The sequence below is a fragment of the Perca fluviatilis genome, chromosome 24, assembly GCF_010015445.1.
Source record: "Perca fluviatilis chromosome 24, GENO_Pfluv_1.0, whole genome shotgun sequence".
NCBI lineage: Eukaryota > Metazoa > Chordata > Actinopteri > Perciformes > Percidae > Perca > Perca fluviatilis.
Window position 1 is genome coordinate 19,775,520 of NC_053135.1, and position 9,726 is coordinate 19,785,245.

General features: G+C 41.5%; 1 long non-coding RNA gene across 1 annotated transcript in view; it reads left to right on the forward strand.

Moving 5' to 3' along the window:
* The window catches only part of LOC120554317, a 28,761-nt gene extending 19,515 nt beyond the window's left edge, over positions 1-9,246 (forward strand). Inside the window, exons 3-4 of the long non-coding RNA XR_005638365.1 lie at positions 702-800; positions 8,046-9,246. This is a non-coding gene — a long non-coding RNA (uncharacterized LOC120554317). The remainder of the gene's footprint in view (positions 1-701; positions 801-8,045) is intronic.
* Positions 9,247-9,726: the final 480 nt, after the last annotated feature.

A 9,726-nucleotide genomic window follows, 5' to 3' on the forward strand; every position in this document is an offset into this window, starting at 1 on the left:
CAACGTCATACAAAACCAACGCTGAAAAACCCCAAAAAGAAAACATCAACAAAAGCAACAAATACGCCAAAATAGGTGATTAAAGTCAAACTTCCAAAAAAGGGACAAAAGCCTTGAAAAAGGCGACAAAAAACGTTGAATGAATTTGCATAAATTAGAGACTGACTGAGAGCCGAGAGTCAGAGAGGAGAGGGTGTTTCTGATTTGTCGTGACGTTTTCCCACCAAGTTGTGTAATGTTTAGTCAGCGTCTACTCATCCTGACCTTCAGTCTGGCGGACTGTAATAAAACTAATCACAGAAAAACAAAGTCTGTAGTGAACTAAACATAAAAAAATAAATAAAATCTTATTGATACTATGTTTATTTATTTTGCAATGCACAGGTGAGTTCATCATGGTTGTGGCACGTGTTAGTTTATGGATGGATGGATATGATGATTGTGTTCGTTGGGTGAGGGACTGATTACAATCCTTAAAGTCCTGGGACGTATCACTGACATACAACTGTGGTTTTCTGTAGTTTGTTCCAGTCCTGAGGGAGCGAAGATGAAATCAATACAATCTTCTCTCCCAGGAGTCCTCCATCACTGACTCTCTCTCTGTCTCTTCTCTGTCTCTCTCTCTCTCTCTCTCTCTCTCTCTCTCTCCCTCTCTCTTGACTCTTTCTCTCTCCGGGCATTCAATCTTTTCTCCACTTTAGTGAATCTCTCCAGCGTTCCCGGGCCTTAGAAGCGCTGAGTGTCTCGACCCATTATTACCGGGGAGATCGTCCAGCAGCTTCTCCTTTTCCTGCTAACTTGTAAGTGACATGGCGGTGTGTTCTGTCCGCGAAGAGAGGAGGTAATTTCGCAATGTGCTGCATCGACCCTTAACTTTTAAACTGGTCCACTTAAACTTGACACCGGGTTCTCGTTTTTATTTGAGCGGCTTGGGTCTTTTCTAAAAGGCCTCCCTCTCCCTCCGTTTGACCACTTTTAAATGATAAGGTACTGCGGATGGAGAGACCTGTCTCTACCTCTGCTGCAGCTTTGTGATGTTTAGCGAGCAAACTATTCCCAGGCGCCAGTTAACGGCACCAAGCGATTAAGTGGTCCTTCACTGTTGGCTTCGGTTCGGTTCACACCTGAGCCTCCATCTGGGCTCCATGATCTCGTCATAAGCCATTGTCCGAAGCTAAGTTATAGTATATTTGGTGCACCCGTCTAGAGAGTAGTACGTAGAGAGACAACAGTAGAGGTAGTATATGAAGAGAGACAACAGTAGAGAGTAGTATGTAGAGAGACAAACAGTAGAGCCGAGTATGAAGAGAGACAACAGTAGAGAGTAGTATGGAGAGAGACAAACAGATAGAGTAGTATGTAGAGAGACAACAGATATAGTATGTAGAGACACAACAGTAGAGAGTAGTATGTAGAGAGACAACAGTAGAAGCGTAGGTATGTAGAAGACAACAGTAGAGAGTAGTATGTAGAGAGACAACAGTAAAGCGTAGTATGTAGAGAGACAACAGTAGAGCGTAGTATGTAGAGAGACAACAGTAGAGAGTAGTATATAGAGTAGTATGAAGAGAGACAACAGTAGAGAGTAGTATGTAGAGAGACAACAGTAGAGAGGAGTATGTAGAGAGACAACAGTAGAGCGTAGTATGTAGAGAGACAACAGTAGAGCGTAGTATGTAGAGAGACAACAGTAGAGAGTAGTATATAGAGTAGTATGAAGAGAGACAACAGTAGAGAGTAGTATGTAGAGAGACAACAGTAGAGCGTAGTATGTAGAGAGACAACAGTAGAGAGTAGTATGTAGAGAGACAACAGTAGAGATTAGTATGTAGAGAGACAACAGTAGAGAGTAGTATGTAGAGAGACAACAGTAGAGCGTAGTATGTAGAGAGACAACAGTAGAGAGTAGTATATAGAGTAGTATGAAGAGAGACAACAGTAGAGAGTAGTATATAGAGTAGTATGAAGAGAGACAACAGTAGAGAGTAGTATGTAGAGAGACAACAGTAGAGAGTAGTATGTAGAGAGACAACAGTAGATAGTAGTATATAGAGTAGTATGAAGAGAGACAACAGTAGAGAGTAGTATGTAGAGAGACAACAGTAGAGAGTAGTATGTAGAGACAACAGTAGATGAGTAAGTGAGGGACAACAGAGAGGTATGTAGAGAGACAACAGTAGAGAGTAGTATATAGAGGTAGTATGAAGAGAGACAATGTAGAGATAGTATGTAGAGACAACAGTAGAGAGTAGTATTTTGTAGAGACAACAGTAGAGTGTAGTATGTAGAGAGACAACAGTAGAGGTAGTATGTAGAGAGACAACAGTAGAGTATGTAGAGAGACAACAGTAGAGTAGTATGTAGAGAGACAACAGTAGAGTAGTATGTAGAGAGACAAATAGTAGTAATTAGTATGTAGAGAGACAACAGTAGTATGTAGAGACAACAGTAGAGAGTAGTATGTAGAGAGACAGGTAGAGAGTAGTGGAGAGACAATAGAGAAGGGTTGTAAGGTATGTGTTGGACTTTTGTCACTATTTGTAATCAAGAATTTTTGCGGACCACCTGATAATACACATAATAAAATATGTCTACCTATATGTCCTACCTGAATTAATCCGCACCTCTTAATAGGCCTACTGGCACTAAAACTACAACTGGTCATCACATCAGTACAACAGGCTCGTTAAAAGAAAGCTTACTGCACACAACGGCGGCCACATATTTAATTTATTTATTTACTCAAGTGCCCCAAGGGCATAATCAGGTTCATTTGAACAACAGGCTTATTTCCATAGCAATGGACTATTAAATCTATACAGTAATAAGAAGGATATAGTCAAAATTTCGATTTTAGGGGATTATTAATCTTCAGAGTTTTACAAGTCCTCAAAAAGTAGGCTATGTGAGTTTGTCCACTTAACTGCAAATCCGCAAAACATTTCAGAAACGCGAGATCAAGAAACTAACTGGAAATTAAAATAATTGGCTTAATAGGCCTTATTCATTCCATTTATAATGGAGATCACATGACCGACGACTCGCATGGCTGCTCGAGGCTAAAGCTCCTCACCCCATCTCTCTTTTTTTTCATTGAAAACCAGGTCTATTGTTTTTTACTCTACATCAGTCGTTTCATTTGTCACCATGGTAACTTAGCGAAATGCCAGCAGGAGCAAAAAAGCAGACCCCGCTGCAGTTTAACCGAGCAAAGAATTCTGCCAACTCTGCTAACATGGTGACGGCTAGCGAGGTTTCTGATGCTAACGCGGACCTACTTATGGAGGAGGCTATGACCAGAGTCCTGGAAAAGGAAGAAAGCGGGCTTCAATCAGGAGTCCGCATCGCAGTGAGGGAAGCGTTGGCAGAAATTGACACCTCGCTTCAACACATCAGGACAGAGCTGGAGAGGCAGGGAACTACAGTAAGAGATTTATTACAGCAACTAGACGAGGTGCAGAAGGACAGCAGACAGATGAGAAACACGGTGAAAGCCTGTATTGATGACCAGAGGAAATTTGAGTTAAAGTTGGCTGAACTGGAAGATAGATCGAGAAGAAATAACGTCCGGATCATCGGACTGAAGGAGGGCAGCGAGAAAGATGAGCCAGTTGGATTTTTGCAAAAACAGTTGCCAAAATGGCTCCCCTCCTTACGGAACAGGGCAGACAGAATCTACGGTAGAGGGACAACAACACGCACGCTGATTCTCAGATGTCTGAGATACTAGGACCGTCAGGCAATTATTCAGGGGCCGAGACAGGCACAGCAGGAAGGCCCGATTCAAGATTCCAACGCAACGCTGCGCTTTAAGCCTGACTACAGCGCAGAGTTTAGAGGGGTGCAGCGTAATCTGCACGCTAAAGGCATCCCAAACTTTCTCATTTATCCGGCAACTCTGAGAGTAAACCACGGAGGGAGAACGCTCACATTCACTGCACCTGAGGAAGCGGACAGGCTCTGTTGGGATTTGGATATGAAGGAGGGGGACGTGGCGCTCGCGCCGGACGCTTTGCGACCTGACCGGGAGCTGTCATCGGGCCCGGAGGACGGGACCTCTTGTCTGATGCGGGAAGCTGAGCGGGCGGACCCAACGACTGTGGATTAGCGTATCTGGAACACTGTGCAAGTTTAACCGAGGACATTGCATGTAAGTTTGGCAACCTGACTTTAAAGGATTGGTTTGAATTGAAAGGTTTGATGAGGCTGAAAACATGACGGACACAGACTGCTCAATTTACACAGCCTACTTCAAAAACTGGTAGCTGGTTGGAACGTGGTGGGTGAGTTTGGGAGTCAAGCTGGGGAGAAATATTTGATTAGACTGAAAGAAAATGATAAACACTTATCTTATAACCTATATTTATTAAACTTACATGGTTTGTTTACCACAAATTCTATTTCAGAGCGTAATAACTGGTCGAAACTATAATGTATGAGCTTGGGAGCCGAGTTATAAGGAGCATTTGATTAGACTGCATTTTGTAATCTATGTCTACTACTCCAACATGGCTGATTTGTTTTTTTATACAGTTTATTTCAGAACTTAATAGATGGTTGGGACTTAGTTTTAAGTTGTTGTTTTTTTGTAACATTGCTTTTTGAGTTTTTGTGCGAGCTACATTTGATGCAGTCGTGCGTGTCTGCAAAGGTTTACAAAAGAGAAAGTCCTCCTATTTCTCCGTTGTATTCATACCTTGCATAGGCGAGCAGGTTGGCGAGGTTCGCAATGTCAGTGGATTCGTCCAGCTGAAGAGCAAAAAATTGACTGGCTTTGATCCGCGATATTAGCTGGTCGTTCACATTGCTGGCAATCTCCTCGATTCTGCGCTGCAGTGTTGTCTCATAATTAAATCAAGTCCATTTGCTTTCATGCTTTCTCACCCAGCATGACACTCACAGTCTCTTTAATTGCTGGCAGCACCACCTCCTCCCCGAGGGTATGTGGCATCCCTTTTTTCGCTATGATTCGGGACACCGGCGAGCAGTAGAGAGTAGTATGTAGAGAGACAACAGTAGAGAGTAGTATGTAGAGAGGCAACAGTAGAGAGTAGTATGTAGAGAGTAGTATGTAGTGAGACAACAGTAGAGAGTAGTATGTAGAGAGTAGTATGTAGAGAGACAACAGTAGAGAGTAGTATGTAGAGAGTAGTATGTAGTGAGACAACAGTAGAGAGTAGTATGTAGAGAGTAGTATGTAGAGAGACAACAGTAGAGAGTAGTATGTAGAGAGACAACAGTAGAGAGTAGTATGTAGAGAGACAACAGTAGAGAGTAGTAGAGAGTAGTATGTAGAGAGACAACAGTAGAGAGTAGTATGTAGAGAGACAACAGTAGAGAGTAGTATGTAGAGAGACAACAGTAGAGAGTAGTATGAAGAGAGACAACAGTAGAGAGTAGTATGTAGAGAGACAACAGTAGAGAGTAGTATGTAGAGAGGCAACAGTAGAGAGTAGTATGTAGAGACAAACGGTAGGGAGTTGTATGTAGAGAGGCAACAGTAGAGTAGTATGTAGAGAGACAACAGTAGAGAGTAATATGTAGAGAGACAACAGTAGAGAGTAGTATGTAGAGAGACAACAGTAAAGAGTAGTATGTAGAGAGACAACAGTAGAGAGTAGTATGTAGAGAGACAACAGTAGAGAGTAGTATGTAAAGAGGCAACAGTAGAGAGTAGCATGTAAAGAGGCAACAGTGGAGAGTAGTATGTAGAGAGACAACAGTAGAGAGTAGTATGTAGAGAGACAACAGTAGAGAGTAGTATGATAGAGCAACAGTAGAGAGTGAGTATGTAGAGAGAGACAACAGTAGAGAGTAATATGTAGAGAGGCAAAAGTAGAGAGTAGTATGTAGAGAGCAGTAGTAGAGTAGTATGTAGAGAGTAGTATGTAGTGACAAATAGTAGAGTAGTATGTAGAGAGATGGAACAGTAGAATTTTGAGAGACAACAGTAGTATGGGAGAAGGCCAGTGGTGGAATGGGTCAAACAACATAGGACTTTCACCCAGGAGAACGGGGTTTGTGTCCCGCGTGTCACTTTTCCTAAACCCAACTGTCCCGTTCTTGTCCCATGTGTCATGTAAACGTACCTTTTATAAGCCCCATCATGATCTTTTCCTAAACCTATCTGCGTCAAAACACCTATAGTCCCGACCCAGCGCGTTCAGATGAAGCATGTTTAGATATGTCACTAAAGGAGACTTTTAGCGTCAATAACAACGTCAAGGGCACTAAGGGAATGTGTTGGCACGGCACCGTTTTCAAAAGCATCATTTTAGCAGCGGTATCTGGAAAAACCGTTACCCAACCTTACTAAATCCCCTGCTCCCCCTGTCTCCATGTCAAAGTGTCTTTTGGGAAAGACACTGAACCCCAAAACCCCGGACGGTCAGCTGGTGAATCGGTTAATTATATGAAGAGTTATAGATGCTGACAAATACCTATTAAAACAGCTGCTAAATGCAGATGAGAATTTAATGTAATAAGTCGTAATAAGACACTTTTACACCATTATTTGTGACCACAAACTTTTATTCAAGCGCAATGACTAATTTGTGAATATGAGTTATTATTTCATGGGCACAAATTATTGTTTCAAAGGAAGGACTTAATTATTTAGATAGCATGAATTACTAATATGTGCACACAAGTTATTCTCTCCTCCACTTACACCTGTTGGGCTACATAGCCTCTCCTGCATTACATCACTCTTTCTCTCATCTCTTAAAGGAAACCTATTATGCTTTTCTGTATTTATCTATAATGTTACAATGTCAGATGTTCATGTTAAACGTGGCCAAAGCTTCAAATAATAAAGGTAAGCGTATGTAAACAAAATCCCTGTGAGCAAAAATCGTCCGCCCTGGACACTTCCACTAGTTATTTCTACTCTTCTATTTATTATTTATTTCTTCATATGGTCATCTGCTCTGGGCATGTTACTGCAGTGTTTAAATTACATACACGGCTACATGTAGCTACATGCTAAGTATTCAGGCATTCCATGATGGCTAAGGAACGTTTTTGTTGTTTTTTTAACATTTTTTATCGCTTTTTTACATTCTGTTTTGAATCGAATAATTGTTAAACAAATTTTTAGGGCTTTATCTCAACCAAACTGTAAGGGGGACAGCTATACGAGACATGCAATAAATCAGTCAAAGATATTTGACTTTTTTTAAATAAAAGCATGAAAATAAGTTATAAATGTCCGACCCTTGATGTGATTGTTAATTTCTGGTGTGGCCCTTTGTGTATGGGATTAGTTTTGTGACTTTAATTCCAAGCAAAACTTCTCAAGTATCAAACAAAAAACACTAACTCAAGCAAAAAAATTGTCACCTCAAAGGTAAAACTTAAAACTTGCAAATAAAACATTTGTGTAGTTGTAAACTATTGGTCTTTTATTTGTTTGATATTATGTCCTTTTGTTTACAGTTCCCTCTGCTTCTTTCTCAATGATCAGTCTTTTGCTCTCTCCATCACGTTTGCAGTCATGCTCCCAGCTTTCTCCTTTGCGCCTCCCTGAGTTTTTCTTGCGATTCTGACACAAACATCTCGCAAGGTGGGCTTCGCTTAAGGTCGCGCCCCATTGGCTAATGAGTGTTAAGGGGAAAGTTTGAGTGACAGCTCAGCCTCAGTGCAGGTAAACTAACGTTAGAGACTCAGAGTCTGGTCTGGAGGACACACAAGCCACTCCACAGGGGATTCCTACAAGATTAATAAAGTGTAAGTATTATTAATATATATATTATCTGTGATCTACTGTAAACAAAAGGACATAATATCAAACAAATAAAAGACCAATAGTTTACAACTACACAAATGTTTTGTTTGCAAGTTTGAAGTTTTACCTTTGAGGTGACAGTTTTTTTGCTTGAGTTAGTGTTTTTTGTTTGATACTTGAGAAGTTTTGCTTGGAATTAAAGTCACAAAACTAATCCCATATTTGTGAAGTTTGACACTCCTGCTCTAAAGAATGGTAAAGCATAAGAAAACATGTTACCACTTGCGACCTAACGGGACCTTACACCATATATTCACAGTGTTTGGGATTTTCTGACCAAATCGACAGCTGTCAGAGCCGCTGATCCACTCCCTCCTCAGTCCAAGTTGACAGAAGATCATCTCGAGTCAAGATAACACTCCTTATCTTACTCCACAGGTAGGCTTAACTTCAGACAGTAACACTTCCAGTTTAAAGAAAAAGTTGGAACACTGACAATAGCGGCAAAAATGTTGGAAAAAGTGACAGAAACATAATTTTGCATTTAATCCCCAAACTAAACCCCTTTTTTAATCACACTTTTCATCTTTAAATGTGTGGGCAGCAGTGAGCGGTAGCCGCAGAAATGTTAAGGAACATTGAGGAATAAAGCCTTTCTAATGACACTTACACGGTGCACACAGCTTTATTTATAGCTGACTGGCTGCAATCAGCAGCCCCCTCAGGGCCGACGGTAGTTTTTACCTCAGCCACGGGCTGTTAGACAGCCCATCAACGGGACTGACAGCTGCCGGGGCTGGAGCCTCGCCAACGGAGGGGGCGGAGGCTGAGTCGAACAAGGACACGAGCTGCACATAACAGCTTCAAATCCAGGTTGTTTCTCTGTTTTTTTAAATCTTAAAGGGTAACTTTGTTTTTTTTTTCTACACTATTTTCCTGTGTGGTTGTGTCTAAGTGACTGATGGGAAGAACAATCTGTATAGTATTAAGCGACATCGCTGCAGTCGGCGGCAGCAAAACCAGCTACGATGTAAGTTACTGGGCAATTGCACACCTTGATTCATTTCATTTACGTCCACAAAAGTGCTTGCTTTGCCACTGAAAGGCTCAGATTTAAACACATAGTTAATGTGTCTATGCAACAAAAATACTTAGTTAGGTTTAGGCAACAACACACTAGGTCGATTGCCGATCCCAAAACGACATGTATGACTATTCAACGCTGTAAAATGGCTGCATGGTGGCCGTTTTAAACTCGTTGCCATAACACGTGTCTTAATCATTACAATCGTCACAGTTTGAAACACATAGTTAATGTTGTGAAAACGTAATTACTTCTGTTAGGCAACAAAACTGATTGGTTAGAGTTAGGACAAGCTCATGGATTGGCGTAAAATGAGTCACGGACATAACTAAGTCCGTACCAAAAAAACCCCTCTCTGTTCCCTTTTCCCTCATCCATGCTCTGCTGGGCCACGCTACATCCTGTAACGCCCTGCAGCGCCCTGATATGACATGAACTACTACGACTACCATTTGAAGTCACTGTTCCATTATTAATGTGACTATTATCGCCACTGTTCATCGCATCACCAACCGGCACCGTCAGACACCGCCTACCAAGAGCCTGGGTCTGTCCCAGGTTTCTTCCCAAGAGGGAGTTTTTTCTCGCCACTGTCGCACTGCTTGCTCTTGAGGGAATTACTGGAATTGTTGGGGCTTTGTAAATTATAGAGTGTGGTCTCGACCTACTCTAGCTGTAAAGTGTCTTGAGATAACTTGTGTTATGATTTGATACTATAAATAAAATTGAATTGAATTGAATTGAATTGAATTTTCAAACGGGACATAAACCCCAGTCTCCTGGGTGAAAGACCTATGTTTCTTTGACCCCTCCTTTTCCTAAACCTAACTGTCCTGTTCTTGTGCCGCATGTCAGTTAAACGTATGTCCTGACCAAGCGCGTTAAGGTATGACGTCAATAACAATGCCAAAGTCAC